Here is a 5,502-nt window from a genome sequence, read left to right as displayed (position 1 = left end):
GTTTTTTGCTATGCCATCAGTAATAATGTCATTGACCTTTGACTCAGGCGTCATCTCTTTAATCAACATCCATAATATTGTGGCAAGCTAATGCATTGGTTTGCAAGCAGGATAAATATTTGGACCCATTACATTTCTTGAAATTCCTATTCCTTTTCCCTATCTTACTTATTTTTTTCTCTTAGATTTTATCATACAACGTATTTTGCTTCTTTATCTTGCTTTCCCCTCCCAAATTTCTTCCTGGAATATGCAATCCATTAAATTAGGGATTTTTATCTGTTTGATTCACTGATGTAGTCTTAGTTCTTAGAAAAGTATCTGATACATACTGGGTGATGTATAAATATTTATTCATTGAGTGAATAAACTCTGTAACAACACATATAATAATAAATAGTCTTCTCCATAACAATTAAATTTTTTTAAACTACCAGAACAAACTAATATGATCTACACACAGAGTAAAAAAAGAAATAGCCTTTTTTGAACAGAAAAATAAAAAAAATACATAGTCTACAATAGAAACCAAAATACTTTTGAAACAGAACTGAATTTCAATGAAGTACTATCAGTTTTTGTTCCCACTTAAGGTTCCCATAATAAAACCTGCTAGATAAGGCAAGTGTAAATTACAAATAAATCAGGGACTTCCATTCTCATAAAGATATATTTATTTATTGAAATATGTAGATACATAAATAAATGTGACAATAATGGACATAGAAAGTCAAATCAGAAATCTAATGAAAGGCACACCGGGGTGGCTCAGCCATTCAGCGTCTGCCTTGGGCTCAGGGCATGATCCTGGGGTCCCGGGATTGAGTCCTGCCTGTATCGAGCCTCCCACAGGGAGCTTGCTTCTCCCTCTGCCTGTGTCTCTGCCTCTCTGTCTGTGTCTCTCATAAATAAATAAATAAAATCTTAAAAAAGAAAACAGGGGGAATCCAAAATTACCTACCATGACAGAATCTTAATGGAAAGACCTGGAATTTTCTAACAGTGTATATGACCCCAAGAGGAAATCTGTCTAATTTTGAACAGGAGAATTAGCAAGTCTACGTGAGTAAGAAAAATAAGCCAAATATCCTATCACAGTCTTCTTTGGTAATATAAATAATAATTTGATTTCCTTTGATCTGCATTCTTAATTGATCAACCAAAATTATTTTTTCCAATTTTTTTAGGTGAGAGAATTATTATTTATTAGCTTTCAAATAATCTACCCATATCACATTCAGCAGTGTTTTTCCTAAGAATCTAAGGATAGGTAAACATGAGAACATTTATTAATAAACTCTACCTCATAATTGGTTAAATATAAAACATAAAGGTAAAATCAAGGCAAAAATAACTTTGTATAAAAGTTGTATAAAATGTATAAAAATGATTTTTAAATGTGTATATCTTTATTTTTAATTTTTAAAAAGACTTTATTTATTTGGGAGAGAGAGAAAGAGAACACAGGAGCTGTATGGAGAAGGAGAGAGAATCTAAAGCAGACTTTGCACTGAACATAGAGCCCCACTAGGGGTTTCATCTTAGGACTGTGAAATCATGACCTGAGCTGAAACCAAGAGTCCAATGTTTAACTGACCGAGCCAATCAGACACCCCAAAAGACATACACAGTTAAAAACTAAGAATAGAAGGGAACTCCTTTAGCTTAGTAAAGGGGATCTTAAAAATGTAGAGCTAAGGTCATCCAGAGTGATCAAACTTTAAAAACATTTCCATTCAGCTTAGTGGGAACAAAAACTGATATACCTTAGTCATTTCACATTACAGTAGAAGTCAGCTAATTCCATAAGAAAAGAAAAGGGAAATTAGGATCATGATTATTGGCAAGACAGAAATGAAAACGTCATTTGCAGAAAATATAACTGCCTAAATTTATAAAATTGCAATTACTAAATAAAAAATATAATAGAATCCCTTTTTGATCCATTATCTGTGGTGCAACCTCTGCCAATATGCAGATTTTCATGAAAAAAATCTTATGGGGAAGGCCATCATTCTTAAGGTTGAACCCCCAAATACAATAGAAAACGTAAAGGCCAAGATCTAGGACAAGGAAGGAATTTCTCTTGATTAGCAGACACTGATTTTTGCAAGCAACTGGAAGATGGATGTATTTGACTGCAACATTCCATAGGAGTCCACTCTTCATCTTGTGTTGAGACTTCTTGGTGGTGCTAAGAAAAGGAAGAATAAGTCTTACTCCAATCCCAAGAAGAATGAGGCTAAGAAGAAGGTTAAGCTGGCTGTTCTGAAATACTTAAAGTGGACAAGAATGGCAAAATCAGTTGCCTTTGTGGGGAGAGCCCTTCAAATGAGTGTGGTGCTAGAGATTTTATGGCTCATGGCTTTGACAGACACTATTGTGGTGGATGTCTGACCTATTGTTTAAACAAACTGGAAGACAAGGAATTTATACAGATTAATAAAAGACATTAACTAAAAAAATATGCAATACAATAAATTTTCCATCAACAATAACACAAGCTTCTTAGAAAAAAATCAAATTAGGAGACATTGATGGAGAAATTGCAAATAACACTTTAAAAAGAATCTTAGAGGAGAGATTGTCCATATAAAGGATGACAATATTCAAAGTTATGAACAGATCAGTATATCCAAACTTTTAAAAACATTCTAATAAAAACTCCAATGCTACTTTTCCACAACACTTAGAGAAAAATGTATCTTAAAATAAGTAAAGGACATACAAACCTGAGAGAAACAAGATAATTTTTTTAAAAATTTAAAAATTTTAAACATGTGGATATTTTCCACATCTAATAGCAAGATATCATAATGGTATGATACTTTGACTTCAAAAATATAATAAACTACGTGTCTGAAAACCCTCCTGCTACTAAAACCTAGTAGAACTGGCATAAGAAATACTGGACAGAGCAAATATCCTTCAAAGTGCATATCTAAATAAATTAGAAGGTAAGAGGTGATATAGATATAGGAACCTAAAATAAAGCTTTACATAATCCAGAGGGTTAGGGAGCACTGGGGACATGATTTGTAATGTTGAAAGTGATGGAGGACAAAGTGAGGCCTCTGGCCCACATCGGGTAAAACATGAAGACTTACAAAAAGTCTAGTGTGTTTGAAAGGTTACATTTTGAAAGAAAAGGTAAACTTGGAAGGGAAAAAAATATCACATTTTCAAGGAAAATTATGAAATAAGCTAGTATGTACCAGACTGTATGTATGTGTGTGTGTATATATATATATGTACACATATATGTTAAATTATATATAATTATTACAATATAATTTAATTATATATAACATACATGTTTAATATATAGCATGAAGATATTTATTTCATTTATTTAATTATATATTTAATTATGTACTTAATGTAGTATATGCTTAATATATTTAATATACTAGATATACTGTCTATTTTCACAATCATTGTGACAATTCACAATCATAGTACTCCCTCCACGTTTTTATTTTTCCACTTGCATTTCTTTTGGGATCCCCAAAAATCTTAAAGTTGTTGTCAAGGTTGATAGGACACACTAGATACTTAGTAGAAGGAAATACATATTTTTTTTTGTCAGGAGAGTTTTCTGACTAGAGTCTATCTTATACTAGGACATGAGACTTCATGAGAAGCTGAGAAATTAGTGTAAGGACAAGATATAAAAGAATTTGTCAGTTATGGCTGAATGTTCACTATATTCAAGGACAATATAAATTTCGTTTTGCAAATAATTAAAATTACATACACATAAAATATTTGCTATTCAAAGTGGTATTTACACTAATTTTTAATTCCTCAGTACTAACTAGCCAAGTATGTTTAAGAGATGTTCAATTCTTTGTTGTTTGTAACTGATCTGTTTTGTTCAGTTTTTGAGTGGATATTGTCATACTTTGTGAATACCCAAACTGAAAAGCACTTCTCCCTTTGGATAGAAACATAGGCATCCTGATAGGTAATTCTATTCAGTGTTACTCCTTTACCCATCAGCTCTCTCTGCTAAAAAGTTTATGGATGTACTTACAAAAAACATAAAAACTCACCATAAAATGCATTATTTAAGGCAGTAGCATTATAGTTTATAATTTATTGTAGAAAATGAAAATAATAAATAGAAATAAATAAAATAAAATATATTTTGGAAAATAAAAACAAAAGCTCATTTTTCATTTTCTCAAAGTTTTCCTAATCAAACTAAAGCATCATTGTATTTTTAATTATTTTACACTGTTTATATAACTAATTTACTGTCTGAGGCAGAAGGCAAGACACATGCAAAGTCTTCACTATGTTAAGGTCAGGTAATCAATTTCCTATCCCCAAAGACAAAGCTAATAGTACAGAGGATTATCACTAAATACAAGCAGCTGCTTTTGTAAGACTGGAGCTTTTCTAGGGAATCCTGCAATAATGGAGTGGGTAGGAAATAGAATCCCATGTATGTCTATCTTTGAATTCTGTGAAAACTGCCAAGGTGTTTTTTAAATACAGATAAAACAAGGATTAATTTTGCTTTGATTCAAGTAATTGCTATTAAACATCAATGCATTTGAAGCGAACATGGAATGTAATGGAGAAAATAATGTTTCTCTTTGTTCTGAATGTCATGAAGATTTTATTCTTAATAAATATAACTCTAATTCTTACACATTGAAGAATTTCAGCTTACCTGATATAAACCATTTAGTGTATGTATTAACTTTTGTACTTGCTATCTCTAAATATTATCACTTAAGCTAACAGTTTTTACGCCATATTTGATAGAATTGATAACAATCCCAAGTAGTATTTTCTTTTTATAAGTTCATAAAATGTTGTAACACTATGTAAAGACTGATTAAATATAAACAATTCCTAAATTTAATTAATGCTATAAATCAATTTCATTTCATAAGGAAACACATATGCGATTTTATTCTCTAAGGGTTTTATCTAAAAATCTATTGATGCAATGTTACTCATTAATATTTCAAATCCCCCTTAGTTTTAATTCGAGGCATGATACATGGAGGCAAATCATATAAGTCTTTGTCTAGAGTATAAACAAAGTAATCAGTAATCTTAATATTGAAATTATTTCTTTGGATATTTAGCCAATTAGTTTGACATCTTAACAACATTCAACACAACTGAATGAACATTTCTTTTGAAATATTCTCTTTCCTTAATCACCATCAGATTACATGTTTTTTTTTTTCCTCAGTTTTCTTTCATAACTCTTACTATTCAACCTGATGTGTCAATACTGGAATTCCTTAATACGTAGACTCTTATCCACTCTATTTCTAGGTGAATTTATTTATTTATGCATTTTAAAAATCATCTGGTATCATCTCTTAATTTATATTTTTCATCTATGAAATTCCAGACCCATATATTCAACTATATTCTTGATAATTTCAGTGGTACATATATTTATTAGCCACTTTAAAATTAATGTGTTCAGAACTGAATGCCTGATTTACTTCTCACTCTACTATTTTCTCATCC

The 5,502-nt window shown here is 30.8% G+C and overlaps 1 pseudogene; it reads left to right on the top strand.

The window, feature by feature from the left end:
- The first annotated feature begins 1,998 nt into the window (after nt 1–1,998).
- Nucleotides 1,999–2,456, top strand: LOC121476899 (annotated as a pseudogene).
- Nucleotides 2,457–5,502: the final 3,046 nt, after the last annotated feature.

Source organism: Vulpes lagopus, chromosome 16, assembly GCF_018345385.1.
Source record: "Vulpes lagopus strain Blue_001 chromosome 16, ASM1834538v1, whole genome shotgun sequence".
NCBI classification, from domain to species: domain Eukaryota; kingdom Metazoa; phylum Chordata; class Mammalia; order Carnivora; family Canidae; genus Vulpes; species Vulpes lagopus.
Note: the sequence above shows the minus strand (reverse complement) of the source record. Positions and strands in the feature narration are given on the sequence as shown.